The sequence below is a fragment of the Syngnathus scovelli genome, chromosome 8 (genome assembly GCF_024217435.2).
Source record: "Syngnathus scovelli strain Florida chromosome 8, RoL_Ssco_1.2, whole genome shotgun sequence".
Classification (NCBI taxonomy): domain Eukaryota; kingdom Metazoa; phylum Chordata; class Actinopteri; order Syngnathiformes; family Syngnathidae; genus Syngnathus; species Syngnathus scovelli.
Window position 1 is genome coordinate 11,088,380 of NC_090854.1, and position 17,262 is coordinate 11,105,641.

The following is a 17,262-nucleotide window of genomic DNA, read 5'->3' on the forward strand; positions in this document are numbered from 1 at the left end:
TCTGCAATGAGCTTTGAAGCACGGTTATGATAAACGTCACTTACTTGATTGGTGAACTCGTAATTTTGTATTTGTCCCACCAAAGTAATGAGGCTTCCAACTGTGTCATGTAAACCTTGCAAGCCCCTCTGAAATAACCCCCTGTTAATCATCTCATACTGTCACCTCACCCACATTAAACCATTAAAGCCAACCAAAATATTCTATTTAACATAACATCATAGCCAATTTGACAGAGCTTCAAAGATGAAACCCCTCCTTGCGAGGCCTTGCCCGCCTTTATAATTAGCAGTGCAAATGTATGCATGTGTATGTCTACTACTAATTGATTTGGACTAGGTTTAGTTTCTGGGTCATTGAATTCCATTGCTTCTAATGAAACACAGGGGAGACAACCCGCAATACACACATGCATAATTTACCTCATTCTTTGGTTAAAATTAGAAAATTACAAGTACACTTGAATAATGATTTAAGATATGAATATTTGGAAATGTTTTGATGAACAAAGTTTCTCTGTGTGCTTGTTTATTTTTCAAATTTCTTTCATATTTAATGGTATTTTTTTATAATTCCACATGCATTCAAACCCAGTGTAACAAAATGGTCAGCCATACACTCTTCCTTGCCATTGCCTCTCCACATGAAAAAGTCCCCATTGTCAGTGGCATCGAGCAAATGTGCATGTTCCCTGCTGGTGGGCCTGATCCATCAAGACCTCGACAAATAAATCAGTGCGTCGGGAAGAACATGCTATGCACAGTGGGAGAGCGGAAAATTGACCAATGCAGGCAGGACACATGGATGGTAAAATCACAGACTTTGACTGCAGATGGTTGGTTAAATCAGCCATCCATTTTATATAGCGCCTGTCTTCAGTCGGGTCTCGGGTGAGATGGAGCTTTTCCCAGATGAATTTTGGCCTGCCGTCACGCCAGCCAATCACAGGGCACATACAGTCAAACAACCACAAGCAAGGGGAGAATAAAATACACAATTAGACCAGAGCTAAGATTCAAATCTAAAATTTGCAGACAGTGAGGCAGACGTGCTAACCACGACTCCACCGTGTTGCTCGCTCACCCAGAAAACATAAAATATATTGATTTCCTGCTGATGGTAAAGCACAACAGGTACAAGCCAATTCATTTGAGCGGGGAGGGGCATGTTAAAACAATCCGCAAGAGTGTGCCAACATATTCCAGGTCCCTAAAAGATTTTTCCAAAAGCCTGCAGAGGGGTGTGGTGTTGAGCAGGGCCATGTGTCGGTCACAGAAATAGACACGTCGATACCATCTCAGCGGGGAGATTTGATCAGTCACACTCCAGAATCGCCAGTGCCACATTTGCACCAATTGGTAGGCTGTTTATATTTTGGGACTCTCATGCTAATTGAAGGAACAAAACTACAGTGGTGCTTATATTTTATAAAAACATATTGTAGGAATTAAAGAGCTCATGCATCATGATTAATTCATTAGGGCTCCTTCTGGTGTATAGTCGTTCACAAATACCGATACCAAGTACTGATACCACTAATACCTTTGATACGTAAAATTCTCCCAACAGATTATTTTAAAACAAATGAAATAAATGTTTTTTTTTTCCATTTGATTTTTGTCATTTCTACCATCTAATTAAAACCTTTAATTAGAAGCCTAATTAAAACACTTAATTAAAAAATTAAACCTTCTAGTAAAACAGCTATAAGTGGGGGACCACTACTGTTATCTGATACCGATACCTTGAAATAAGGCGCCGATACCAGGTATCGGTACTCGTCCATCGCTAATTATTACCATTTCAGTGCACATCATATGTATTTGACACATTATGTGGTATGTTTTTGATCGATTCTCAGTTGTATCTATTATATCTAATCTATATTCATTGATCGCTACAGTGTGTTAATTAATTGGCACATAGCGTGGTGAATCTACAGCAACAAAATAACATTTCCAGATGAACTTTAACACACTTGACAACACCTTTTAACAAGCAATGTGAAAATGTAACAGTCTGAGGCTAGCGGAACTTGAGTCTTTGTTAGAAACACCATGAATGTTATTTTTCGAACGGGAGAAAGGCACATGGAAATATCAGGCTGTTATTAATTAACAGGTGTTACCTGAATGAAATACAAAACACCTTTGAAGGAGCAGATGCACGCACTTGTGAACCTAAGCAAAGAGTTTTTTTTTGTCTCCGTCTCTCGTTCACACCTCCAGCTAATGGCTCAATTAACACACTGTCATATCAGAAAATGTGAATAAATCCACCTGACTACAAGGAGGAAAGTGAAGTGGAAGAAAATAATTGATACCATTCGCAGAGTAGTACTTTGAAAGCTAGTAATTATGTGTGTATAACAGGCATGGAATTCATCTGACAGTTCCGGAAACTTAATAGATGCACAGCGTGAGTGTTTGCGTGTGTGTATTTTTTTCATTATCATTTCAGGGATGATATTCGCATTCACCTGTGACACCTGCTTTAGTGATGAAAAAAACAAAACTCTCTTTATGCACCTGTGTAAACAAGAGCGTTTATTATCTTGTGCTCTTATTATTATTCTGTTACATTAAAACAAGACTCAGTGAGCACATTCAACTCAAAACTCAAGTTTTATACACGTTAGCCAAAACACTGAAATAGTCTTTTCGCACTGAAATGCCAGATCCGATCTAACCTGTCCAAAATAAAATCTCAGCTCCTCAGTAAGCTGCAGTCGATCAGTCGCTCTACACAGAGGATAAAGAATAGATGCCAGTAAGTATGTTACATTGTCGGTCTACCTGTGTTGTGCCACTATTTGTGTTCAAATATTCATTGCTGTAAAAGTTAAAACAAGGCGAAGTTATTTATTAGACCATCATGTGTTAGCATTTAAGTTGAAATGCAACAATCCAATATGATTATATTCTCCATAGTGATTTGTTTTCAATGTATTCATTTCGCTCGTAACATAATTATACAATACAGAATGTATTTTACCATCACAGGCACAATGCATATGCTGCTACATGTCGTGATCCACAGCCCTGCAACGAGTTTCCATTTATCAAAGTGGTCTGGATATGTTAGGGGCTCCTTTCCACCAACGCGATATCAGCACCGAAGGGCATCGGTGAAACTGATTTCAAATAAACAACGCCGCCCCGTGTTGCGTGTAATGGAGAAAAACGACAGAGCACAACAATGTGATTGATTGATTGACATGTTGTTTGACAGCACAGACGAGTAAGCCGTGGTGTGTTTTAGATACCCGGGCAATACATATATTCATCTATTGTGTAATTTGTTGATCCAGGCAAAACTCTTAAATGTCACCACAAATCAATATAGCATGTTATATTTTCCTTTTCAGCCGAGTGAAAATTGAATGTGAGCTGGGTGGTTTTGGAAGCAGGCTTACAAAGAAATGAATTGCAGACTGAAAGACCCGCCAAGTTCATGGCCTCTATCTCCTTCCTCTCTCTTTTACAGAAAAAGTGACATTTTCAATGCCTGAAGCAATTTAATCCCCGCTCTATTCTATGAAAATGCCTGTAAATGAGGGTCTGCGAAATTAAGAAGCTATACCAAGCCTTAGACAATGCGTTGATCTCTCCCCCTTGGGTCCGTCGTCCTTTCCCTCTCTGATACAAAATATGGGATATTATCAATGCATTAAACTATTTAATCTTTTCCCCATCGCTCCCTGTTCTCATATGAAAGCCTCTGTAAATGAATGTTTCCAAAACTTAGCAAGAGATCATTATTATTTTTTTTCTTTTCTTCTGAGGTCAGTCACGCTCTCTTTTTCTCCCCGCATCTCTGAACGGTCCATTTGTCAGAGGTCAGACTCGTTACCGATCACATTCCGAAAACGGGAATTACATTCCGTCTGGCAAGCGGCGCCTATTACCGCATGTAAATTCATTAATGGAAAAAACTAACACCCACTCAAGTCTTCTACTGTGAACCCCCCAACCAACGCATGCACACTTTTAGGTCTCTTGCCATCATTTCTGAGAATAACTTTGCTGTTTTATTGATCTTTTTCACAGCAGTCGGTTTTGACACACGAAAACAAAAGGGCAGATGCTATCATACGAAGATTGTGCAATTTTACAATAACGCTTTCAAAACACAAATGTAAAAAATATTTGGGTTAGACTCAATAGTATGTTATTTTGTCATGATGAAAACACAAAAATAAAAATAATTCCAAAGGCTTTTGCGCAACACCGTATAACTTTGCGTAATAATCGTTTCTCCGAAAATATGCTACTCTTATAATCCGAACTCAATAACATACCTTTCAAATAGTCACCTTACAAATCCTAATACGAGTTAGCAATAAAAAAAATATTTGAGGAGTTGCAAAACCCAATCCTGAGACAACCAGCAGACTTTGAGAGATAAGAAATAGAGAGGAAGGAAGAAAATCCAACAAGGAAATAGAGAGGATAGACGAGACGGAGAATATGCTGTGAGGGTTAAGAAATAGAGAGAAGCCCAGAGCAGCTTAAAGAACAAGGCAAATAATAAAAGACGAGCTTATAGCAGACTGACTACCACTGACTGCACACTGAATGAAGTCAAGGTTTTCCAGAGCACGAGAGGCAATGGAAAGCAAAACCTCTTTGTTATGTTAAACGCACCATCATCTCGGCCCGCTTTATTCATCTTAACATTATCATTGTGCAAAATAGCAGAGATTGACACAGACGCTTTCTTTGGATTAATCCCCAAGCAGTTCAAAGAATGCAATGTGTTGCTTGGCATAAGCCGGTAATAATATAAGCGCGATACGCTACAGAGTATGGATTCCTCCATATCGACCTACTGTACGTCTGCAAACTCACGAGCCGTGTCAGATAAGTCGGTAGCGACAAAAGACCATTCATTTTGTGCATCCTGTATGCAAATGATTCATTATGCTTGAAGAATACCACATTTGCACACCATCGATAGAAAAAAAAAATGCAAAGCAATCTGTTTGAGTAGATTCTGAAGAGTGTGTTTTTATTAGTTTCTAATAGTTTCACTTTTCTAGTCTTTTTTTTTTTCTGGTTTAAAAACAATGTCGATTAGAGCTGTCACCACTTTTTCATGAGGAATCCCCAAAGTTGACATTATGCTCTGATCATTATTTGTATGAGCTCGAGAATTTGTCCAAAATGGTAGCATTGGACTTAAAATGGCTGACTTCCTGTTTAATTTTCTGCGTTGGTTCTTGAAACATTTCCAAGCATCGTGTCATGAAAGGACCTTCACAACACCTGCTGCTTGGCTTCTTGACATACCATTTATTATTCTATCCAATTTGTAGTTGCAGTGCTGCGATACACGAGGAACCGCACACCACTTTAAGCATTTAATTCTATGCTGCATTAACATCGACAATGAATCCAAAGGCCGTGCATGAAATGGCATTGTTAATACTGACTCAGCTGTCCCCTGGATCCACTTTTTGAATTTTATGCACAACCATTACCGCTCATAACTGCTGTGTTTGGGTTTAGTGACACCACTAAATCTTTTCCAGCTGCTTTGGGCTGCAACACTTGTATCAGATCTTATTAGATTGTGGCTGTGCTTAGTGGAAATCATGAAACAGAGAGTGAGACCAGAAAGATCATCCATCCATCCATCCATCCATCCATCCATCCATCCATCCATCCATCCATCCATCCATCCATCCATCCATCCATCCATCCATCCATCCATCCATCCATCCATCCATCCATCCATCCATCCATCCATCCACTCTTGCCACTATTTGAAGTTTCTCTGAATTCCACCGACTAAAGTTCACTTTTATACATCGTAAGTGCTTTTAAACTATACCGTTTTGTATTCCTGGCAAGGTATTTGAACATGACTCGTTGTTGAATGCTAATTCTCAAAATGCCATCAGGGGCTGGCGAGGGTCCAGTTTGGAGGCCTGAGGTTAGCATCTCTGCTCTATGCAAATGAGGTTTGGTTTTGCTGCCCTCATCAGACTGTGACCTCCAACGGGCAGCGTGTGGGGCAGGAGGATAATGTGAAACGATAGGGATGACTGTCAACATTTGCAAGTCAGAGGTCGTGGGTCTTTGCCGCATGAATGTGAGTTTACCTCCAGGTGATAATACGCTAAAGTCTCATCAGTTGGAGCCATCTTGGACTGTGTCTTCATGAATGGAAGCTGGAGCATAAAATAGGATGAGATTGGCATTGGTAGTCGTCAGGGCATGAATAGCTCTGTAAAAATACAAATGGAGCTGGTGGGTGAAGCTCTCAATTTATCAATATTACACTTGCACCTGCGCTCTGGAACTTTGGGGAATGAAAAATGTGACGGTCTTGGTCGTAGAAGTAGGGTGAGGAGTTCAAACAAGACAATTGCGGCACCTTTGGAATGAGAGTTGTCAGTTGAAGTGATTCATGCATTTCAATGGCATTTTTATATGAGCTAAATGGTGGAGCCTGAGCAAAGTTACAGACTAGGGAAAGTGTCTAATGTGCTTTTTTTAACTTCCAATTGCAATGGTATGAATCACACGGAATATTCATTTTAAAATGTTCATCTTCAATCTTGAAGACTCAGCAACATAGATGAATAAAATTGCCTTTTTACATTGAGGAAATTACAACTCTATGCAAGGGTAATGGAACAAGTTGATTCATGCACACGAGTTTTCAATTTTCTATGGCAGACATGTGAGTGAGTACACCAAGGACTTGTCACCAAATAAAATAATAAAACAATATTTTATAATAACATTTTGGGGTCTCTGAAATAGATGAACTGCATTTCCATTCATTCCTATTGCTTCAGTTTTTGTTTAAATCTGCTTTAAGTCATTCTTATTTTTCTGACATGAAAGCAAAGGTTCCATTGTAGATAAATAATACATAAAAGAAATAGAAAATTACCAAAATAACTAAAGAAGGGTGAAACACATCAGAAAATATACATGTATACACATTGAATCCTGTTTGAGACTGAGAAGATGTTTCTTTCCTTACTTCGTAACTCTTCTACAAAACCTCAGTATGGCTCGAATAAAAAGCCTCAGATTTATTTATTAGGAACAATATTTTCATAGTCTCCCCTCATATAAAATTCCATTTCTTTGTTCACTTTGATGAAATAGAAGGCAGGTTGAGATATTACTGTATGCCTTGGAAAAATGAATTATAGATGATTGGCCTGAGACTGTGGTGCCCCTGAATCCACTCACAATCACATCCCTCCGCACACTGGCTTTTGTAAAGAAAATGCCTCTGTCATGTTTTCTTTGTGCTTGCTTTTCGCCTGCGTGTGTGTATGTGTGCGCGGAATAGGGGTTCGGTGAACATTTTAGTCTGTAATGGGGGGTATGATATTGGAGGAATAGATCACAGCACTCAGATTGAATTTTCAGCAAGCCGAGGTTTGAACAGGTCACGGGGCACCACAGGGCTAAAAGAAAGAAGAGCGGGGGAAAAAAGAAACAAAGTGGGAGGAGGAGAAATTGTGCGTCAAAAAAGGATTCGCCTGCTATTATACAGTACAGAGAGAAAAAAAAATCTATTTTATTTGGCATTCAGGATTGCTGGGTGAAATCACACACGTACACACACACAGTGACCTTTTCAAAGCATTGCATATTTTCTCCATTGCCTTTCTCTTCATTAGCCCGGGGTCATTTTTTTTTTTTTTCAATTATACCTACACACATTGTACACAAACAAGTGTGACCAAGGAATAAAAAACTAGATATATTCAAGTAAAAACAAGCCATAGTGTAAATAGTGTAATAATTACGCTGTCTCTTTAATCTATTGTTATTCTCAGCCCACAAAGCTCACTTTCAGTGGCCTATCGGCATCTATTTTACTGACACGCGCTGCATTTTAAAGAGGTCAGCATGAACAATCGATAAGTGTTTCGATGGCATTCCGTGAGGATGTAAACTTTCCAAAGTTTCATTATCACTGCACTTGTGACGTGCTTATGTAAAATCCAAAACCCACATCCAGATGTATTTCCTCAAACGTATTCCTGCCGCATTGCACTCGCTTTGCATTGTGTTAGTATCAGTCCACTTTTGAATGAAATCATGTTCAGTTCCGCGTGTGCCATTTTCTGCACATAAAAGTTTTATGGCTGCAAACAGATTCCAATCACCCATCAAATTGTAAATGGAGCAAAGACACAACTAATGGCCGTTTACTGAGGAGCGATAGCCCCGAGCTAAGCTTTTCACACTCCATAAGGAAATGATACATAATTCACAAGTAACAGCTGAACAATTGAGGACAAAAACGGGAAGACGAGGGCATCAATGAAAATGGAAAAGGAGGTTGAAAACGTCAGCGTTGTGTACATATTGCGTCCTGAGTGACGGATGCAAGTGTGCATTCACGTGTGGGCGTGTTAATAAGCACACGTGCGGACAGACGGTGCTAACCTTTCCGGTTGTGTGCGACGTGGCACATCTTTGCCAAGTGTGTTCATTAAACGGAGCTTGGGATTGAGGTGACAGTGAGTAAGAGTAGTTAGCATCACAAACATACACACACAGAAGAACAACATCTGTCGCTAATTAAAGATTCATGCTTGAATTGCTGCGAAAACTCAACGTGGCAACGAACACTGGGGACAGCAAGTCGAGGGAGAGACAAAGACAGAATGACAGATGAAGGAGAGGAAAGCAATCAGGAAACGGAGACAAAATACTCTTACGAGAGTGAAATGAATACTGATTTGGTGTGGGAATTTTGTTTTTGACCTTCTTCCTTACTTGCCCGTAATTATGTGAATTGCTCTGTTCCAGAACGCCAAGAAATCCCGAAACAAAAATTAATTTCGCATTTAAATCACAAATGTTTGCCAGATACAATGACGACATTTGGTTTGAGATGGGGGGGGGACGCTACCCATAATATTAAATAGCCTTAGATTTACACTGAGAGGGTTTTCGTACTTCTACTATTTCGTACTGTCCGTCTATTTTTAACAACTTAAAGCAAAAGGCAGAATTTAAGACTTTAAATGCAACGCTTCAAGTGAAACAGTGTGACAGCAGATACAAACTACATCTCATAAAGAAAAACTCTACAGCTAGTCATAGCGTGATGACTCTAACCATGATAAACCGTGTTTGGATTCCAGCTAGGGACAAAATATGAGGCAGTGTTGCATTCATTTGCATAGTAATGGTCTTTCAGACAGTTTGCAACGCAGTACTTGACTGATTTATACGCCGATTAACGTCTCGGTGTTTGCTTGGTAAAATGATGATGATGCAGTTGTGTCGACTGAGTTGGAAAACTTTTTGTACCGTTTATTTATACTCCACTAATATATACATATAAGCGAGCACTAACTTCCGTTTCAAACACTACAAATAATTTTTATACACATACTCGTGACCTGAAATGACTCCAAACAATAAATTCTGAACTGGGGAAATAACAACAGCTTTGACTGCACGGAAACTGAAGACGTATCTGCAACGCACAGGCAGGAACCGTGGTAATGAAGTCCATTTATGTAAAAGGACAATTGCTTAATTATTGCTCACTTATGCAAAGCACAGTCTCCTGGATAATTAAGCGCTGCATACTATTTTATAGAGAAGCTGAACAAAGGGATAATTTACAATTAATATCATTCCGTATTCGGTATTAGATTGTCAATTTCAACTAATGGATTACGGTATCAATTAGAGTTATGTCATCACCGTAGAAACGGAAGCGAGTTTTTGTTTTTTTGTGTATACCGCATTCAGCGGCTAATCGAGGTGCGGCATCTATTAGAGTGGAGGCCGCTATCTGAGCGATCTTCATCCCAAGCTGGCTTCCCGGTAAAGTGGCGCATCAGAGGCGGAACAGTGGAACCGGGATTTATTCGCCTGTCCCTTTCAGACACAACTCACCGAAGCGGGATATTACCGTGTCGCGCGGCCCATGTGCCTTGGCGCGATGAAATAATCAATTGTAGCTGTCAGGGCGACAGCTACGATTGCTTTCAACAGAAAGCGGGCGTGTGACAGTGCGTCTTGGGTGTTAAACTTGACACTCCGGTCCCGGTTGGCGGTGTTCCGGTTCTTCTCGGAAAACTGTCTGATGAAGCCTGAGGTGACTTCAATCCCCCATTCCGCATCGCTACCTTACACCCGGGTCAGCAAGACAGGTAAAAGACGGTTTCGATGGCTAGTTTGTAACGGGCTCAAGCCCCCTTGAACAATTCTGCCAGTTTGGGGGCCGTTCCTGAACTGTTTTTTTCATTCCATCATGAGGAAACCTAATGAGGACAAGCACTACGATAGAGACGGTGAGCAGCCTCGGGGTATAGATTTGGACTCAACCAACTAATCGCGATAAGGCTTTTTGATCATGTCTCAGTGTGAAAATGGATTCGAGCAAGTCTGACCAGATAGCTTGAGGAGCCGCCTACAGTAATCCATCCACCCTGATTTCCCGGAACTGGGGGAACGGTAGACATGGATGAGGACTGGTTTATCATGTATAATAGAAAAAGGGACAAAGAGGAAAAATATCCAATTAAGGTCAATTCCAGATTGACAGCATTATGAACTGCCTCCAAGCTAAAGTTATGCACATGACGAGAATATTTATTTCATCCCGTTTGTGCACTTATGCTTACATTCACGGCCACGTGAATAAATTACTCGTTAGAGCCGTTTGTGTTCCCCTGTGTGTCTCTATTCCTAAATGCCATTTTGTTGTTCCCTCACTAATTTCAAGCAGACATTACTTACTAGACACTGAAAGGTTTTCTTGATGTCACGGAGTCCTTCATGCCCGAGCGCTGCACTTTTGTTTGATTTGCAATTTGGTTTATGAACCCGTAGCTTTAATGGAAAAGACACACACTCTGATCCTCATTATCAACCTGCTGCCATAAAGAGATTCCGATAAGAGGAGGAAGTGGATGACGGAAGACAGAAAAGAGGGTATAAAATACATCAAGTCACAGCCCTCATTATCAAATCCCATCTATGAAGGGGGGAGAATCTGATTGAGTGCGACATGGTGGAAGGTGAGGGAGGCTTTTTTTTGTCTTCTTTCCAGTTCACCAGTGGAGAAAATAGATTGGTGTCGATGATTAACTGATAGAACTCGAGAATGGAGCTGGTGTGATTTACCAACACCAAAGCCAGGGTCACCCACGGCGGCAAAGAACAAGCCGAGCCCCAAAGAACATGTGTGAGGGCGACCGAGGAGTTCGCTTTGCCTTCATAAGCCGATCATTTACAGAATTCTGGCCACCTTCTAATATTTCATCTGCGCCATCAGCTGAGGCCACGATCCATTACTGATGGCCAGGAGCGCCGCATGGGGGCCCACTCGGGGCAATGAGAGCCGGGTGGAAAAGCGAGGAACGGGGCAGGCGGGAAGGAGATGGAGGGGGAGGAGGAGGGAAAGAGCCCATGACAAAAGGGGGATAATGGAAGAGAAGAGGAGGACGGGGATGAGGATTCTGAATGTATCCATTATGGAGCATCAAAAGGAGAAAATCAAATGGCCAAAAACAGCGAGATGGAAGCGAGAAAGTGATGGAGATGAGGGCTGAGTGAGAGTACAGGTGGAGAAAGACACAGATGGATATGGAAGGGAGATTGCTTTTTCTCTAATTACGTCCCCTTTCACCGCCACCGAGACAGATAGAAAGCTAATTCCACCTGCCCTTCTTCTCATTCCCACTACAGTTCTAAAAGCACACGCTTGTTTTTCTCTTGGCCCCTTTCACATGCTGCGCCTTGTTTTCACGCTGCCAAATGAACACATCTGAACAAAAGACACCTTTCTGCTGGCTTAGCCTCGGCCGCCATAGTGCACTTTGCTACGATGGAAGGCAAACTTGCGTTTTCCATTTGCGTGTCCGGGTCCACCTTATTGGATTGTTTATCACCATGGCATCATCCTCGGCTGCTATGGATTCACGCACACTTTGTCAACGGTATTGAACTGTGCATTGGTGCCTTGACATACAAGTTGTGTATCTCATGTTCTAACTCAAAACACTCTTATCTCAAATCAGCTCTCTCCAGTTTAATTCTACGAAGCTATCCCAGTCGCCAACTGGGGAAGTGACATGACCAAAGCCCGAAAACGATTTAGCACAACTAAGTGGACAACGGGCCACAAATGGTCCCTGTGCTGCAGTTTGGGCACCACTGAAACAAGAAAATTTCAATGTACTCACTGCAATTAAGACTTGATTTAACGTGTGTTAAAAAAAAAAAAAAAAAACGGGTGTGATCTGGCCGCTATATGAGGAGCGCTGCATCATAAACCAAGGATCAAGTGAACCTTGCAGGGCTTTGGAGTAAATCCATCAATACTCAGTAACAACTACCGTATTTTCCGGACTATAAGTCGCTCCGGAGTATAAGTCGCACCAGCCATAAAATGCCCCAAAAAGTGAAAAAAAACATATATAAGTCGCTTCGGAGTATAAGTCGCATTTTGGGGGCAATTTATTCGACAAAATCCCACACCAAAAACAGTCATGAACGAGCAACAACAGGCTAAACGATAGCAACAACAGGCTAAACGATAGGTATGCTAACGTGACAAACACAAACAAAGAGCTGAGAACGGGCCTGACGTAACATATAGAGGGATTAAGGACAACTATTACATGAATAACATGTTCATAAAACCATCAGTGTCACTCCAATTCATTAAATAGCAACAACAGGCTAAACGATAGGTATGCTAACGTGACAAACACAAACAAAGAGCTGAGAACGGGCCTGACGTAACATATAGAGGGATTAAGGACAACTATTACATGAATAACATGTTCATAAAACCATCAGTGTCACTCCAATTCATTAAATAGCAACAACAGGCTAAACGATAGGTATGCTAACGTGACAAACTCAAACAAAGAGCTGAGAACGGGCCTGACGTAACATATAGAGTGATTAAGGACAACTATTACATGAATAACATGTTTATAAAACCATCGGTGTCACTCCAATTCATTAAATAGCAACAACAGGCTAAACGATAGGTATGCTAACGTGACAAACACAAACAAAGAGCTGAGAACGGGCCTGACGTAACATATAGAGTGATTAAGGACAACTATTACATGAATAACATGTTTATAAAACCATCGGTGTCACTCCAATTCATTAAATCCATCGATCGTTCTTTGTCAACAATGGGTGCGCACGGCTGAGGGCGCTTGCGCTTCAAAATATTCCACAGGCTCATATAACGATAGATAAACTATATTTTAAATAACTATAATACAAGCCAATAATATTATCAAACCATCCGTGCACTTTAATTCCATTAAATCCATCGATCAAATTCCTCGTCCTTTGTCAACATCGCCGCGCGTGCGCCCTGACGTCAGCCTCATCTTTATTCCACAGATCTACTATATAACGATATTGTAGCGTTAACAAAGTACAAGGATAGACGTAGGTTTGGTAAACGGCTCTTTATTAAACAAAACAAACTTCCAAGCGTGTGGCGGCGTGGACTTCCAGACAGACCGGGCGTGCGTAATGGCCATGTCCGAGCCCCGCGCACCGTTCGCGGACAGCCACTCGGCCGAGCGTCGGCCCCCGACTCAGTAGAGACCGGGCGTGCGTAAAAGCCATAATAGTTTTTCAAACCTTCTATGTCACTCCAAATCCTTAATTCCTTCAAACTCTTTGTCCTCCGTGTCACTTAGAAATGATCACCGCTAATGATGCCGGTAGTCCTTGTGTGGGCACGTTTGTATGTAAACAACCGGCGCGCTGCGCTACTGACGTCACTTGAAATAGTAATCCATTGGTACATCACGGTTCTCCAAACTTTCTTTCTGCTGCTCGATTACTGTTTTCAGCTGCATATTTTACAACTTGAAGTTTGTAACCTGCAAAATATGAGTTTCTTTTTGGTGCCATTTTTCTTAAGCCCACCCAGTTGATGAGTCACGCCCAATGGTAAAATTTAGAGCGCCCTCATCCAGTTTCGTCTGAAAATATAATTTTTTTGGGTTGTTTTATCAAAGTCAAAGTCTGCTTTATCGTCGATATATTTTTTTATATACTAAGACACACAAAGAGATTGAAATTACATTTCCACTATCCCTTGGTGAGATAGTACACATATGCATACAAGCAACACAAAAAAAAACCAAGAAGGCACTAACAATGAATAAATAAGAGTATTGAATAAATGATAAATAAACAAATAATAATAAATAATAATAATAAATATAAGAGGAGCAAAAATGGAGCAAGTGTACATACAGCAGACAGTGGACTTGGATATGGTGCTTTAAAGTTTTAATTGCTTTATGTGATGTTTTCCTTCTTTATTATGTTTTGAATATGTTCAAGATAAAGATATAAAAGCATGTGAATTGATCAACTATATTAAAAATAACATAGGAAGTGGTCAACTATACTTGTAAGTGATGTCTTAATGATCAAGTAAAAATTTGTGAAAAAAAACATATATAAGTCGCTCCTGAGTATAAGTCGCCCCCCCACCCAAACTATGAAAAAAACCGCGACTTATAGTCCGGAAATTACGGTAGTGTAATTTTGTCATCAAGCTAGCAGGAAAAAGCAGATTTGTGTTAAAATCCAGCACCTCGATGTTCTCAACCAAGCACAAGATCAGAATCTGTGGTCACTTCAACAGCAATCAAACAAGTGCAAGGCAAATAAAGTGTTGCTCTCTCTCGGGATGTTGAATTAAAAATGAAAATATAAACTCTCCATCTTCAAACCATAACTTTTCCTATTATAACATTTAGCATGAGATAAAAGTCTCAATTATTCCATAGTGATTACTTTTGATTAAATCTTCATTTTCACACACTCAGAAATCACAGATCTTATTCAAGGGGGTAATTTCCTTCTTCTGATGCTAATGATGCCAATCTGAGCACAAAGGACTGGACGCAGCATGGATTACGCTTCAAATACAACGGAGACACTCCAACATTGCCAACGTAATCACACATGACTCACGCTATATTTGAGAGGTGGTATAAAAGTAATGAACTAAATAGAACATATGTGACCTGTTGTGAATCTTGTCAATATGCATTTTAGCCTCGTGGCTGAAAACCTGCAATGGCTGCAAAAATGAATTGCAAAGGTGGGGGGGGACTTGCAGGACAGAATGAGTGGCAGGGCACTCTGAACACAACTTGGTTTGCCATCGCCACGGGAGCAGTAGAACCTGAGCGAAAGGTTCTGATAGGCCCAGTGGGGAGGAGATTGGCCTGTCCCTGATTGGATGATTAGGGGCTACAGGGGCTCAAATCAGCCATTTTCAGAAAGAGAGTGGTTTGGTTAAGTGGACTGGCACAGTGTGTGCTCTGTGTGGGATCTTTTTGTGTGCGTGTGTGTGGTGTGTGTGTGTGTGTGTGGGGGGGGGGGGGGGGGATCTTTGTGTGTTTCGGCACTGGTGGCCCTGCGCATGTGTGTGAGCGTGGTCAGAAAGCTCTAACCCAGTTTGAAAGCTGAGCTGCATTTACATGAAGATTCAGATTGAATTTGTGATCCTGTAGTATGCCAATATTCAGAAAATTTTCAAAATAAAAATCACTTTATTGGACATGCAGTGAGAAAGCAAGAGCACTTGTTTGCTTTGGGCTTTTAATGGCAACACTGTCTATTAGCGCGAACACCCCTGTTTGAGGAAATATGGATTTGTGTATAATTACAGCAGCCTCATAAATCAAGTACAGCTATTGTTCATGATGCTCTCCATCAAGGTTAATACCAATGTGACGCATGGCTAACACAGAACTGATGAACTACAACAAATTGAGTTTGCCTATAGACAATTAGCTCATTAGAACAATCTCTTTGAATAAAACAAATAAAGCACTTACTACATTAGGAGCATCACTTGTTAATTATAATTAAATGGCACCGCGTAATTGCATTAATATTAAACTAGCCGTAGCAGTTAAACATAATGTCGCTATATGTAACGTTTAGACTAAATAATTCCGCATTATTTATTTACATGATGCCTCACACCTGCTTTTTAAATGTGGGAGTAGAGTGAAAGCAAGAGGAAGGCTGGTAACTGTACAGATGTTTGAACAAAGACCACCAAGTTATTTTAGTCGGCTGGGTACCCATGACAACAGGGATGTGTATGCGTGTGCGCATGTGTGTGCCTCGGTCTACAAACACATCAGCTGGCTCCATAAACTGTTCCTTCACATTTCCAATGCTGTCACCAGCTCCCGATCGGGTCTCCATATCTGCTATTATTGTGAGGTCAACGATCCGGTCAGAGTCATGGGATATGTTAGTCGGTGGTTTTCACAGTGTGGTTATTCATTCATCTACATGTGTAGAGTGGATAGTAAAAAAATATATATATTTTAGTGTTTCAAATGTAGTAGCCGGTAGCTGCTGTCGTAAATGAATAAAGTACTTATTCCATTGTGATTGTATTTGATTAAGTCATTCTCCTTGAGCCCAGAAATCACATTGAAGGTGTAATTTGCTACTTCATCAGCTAATTAAGCTAATCAGAATGTTACTTGGCATCACCCAGCGTGTGTGAATTTTAATGAAAGATTAAGAAAAGTTTTTCTTTGTGTGATATTTGTCTTTTTTTGTTTTGTTTTTGAGGGAACCAGGTTGAGTTCAAATTAGGTAATGAAAATAGCACGATTACGATTACATCTTATTGTAAAAAAAAACTGCAAGTCATTTGCCAACTCTCTCTCGTTCTCTCTCTTCATCATTGCTCAAGCGTCTCAAACATTAAATGAAGCCAGTGGACATGTTTAGTTCCTTCCGACAGAAAAGATGAAACCCTTTGAAAGAATTGCAAAGGACATTAAAGAACCTACACAAAAAACTCAAGTACATATAAGGCTGCTGTTTTGTCCTCGGCCTGGTACGCTATTAAGAGTGTTTGCTTTGTGTTTAAGGGACACAGGGAGATTTTAAAGGCTTTATTTAAATCCATTAAATATTAGATTTTTATTTTTCACCCAAAACAACTCCAAAATTATTGGTATTGGCATTTGAAAATGCAAATAGCAAATAATAATAGAAATTCCTTTCAGAAAATATCAATTATATTCTGTTGATACCTTTGTCAGTGTCAATTCAAAATGAACGTGATCATCCGTGTAAGGGCAGAATTTTCTCTCTATGGACTCTGATTAAATGTGCAAGGAGTAGCGGCCAGCTGGTGTGTATTCAGCAGTGAGCATTTAGATTTTGCGAGTGTGGTGATTAGCACAATTGTGTGCGAGGGTGCAGTGTCATGTCAGACGAC

General features: G+C 40.4%; 1 protein-coding gene across 2 annotated transcripts in view; it reads right to left on the reverse strand.

The window, feature by feature from the left end:
- pard3bb (par-3 family cell polarity regulator beta b) overlaps positions 1–17,262 on the reverse strand; it is a 100,174-nt gene that overhangs the window by 74,663 nt on the left and 8,249 nt on the right. The window contains exon 1 of one of the 2 annotated variants that reach the window (XM_049727369.2): positions 45–61. The exons of the other annotated variant lie outside the window; for it this stretch is intronic. The gene's annotated coding sequence lies outside the window, so the exon portion shown is untranslated. Of the gene's footprint in view, positions 1–44; positions 62–17,262 lie in introns of those variants that run through there. 2 annotated transcript variants of the gene reach the window in all.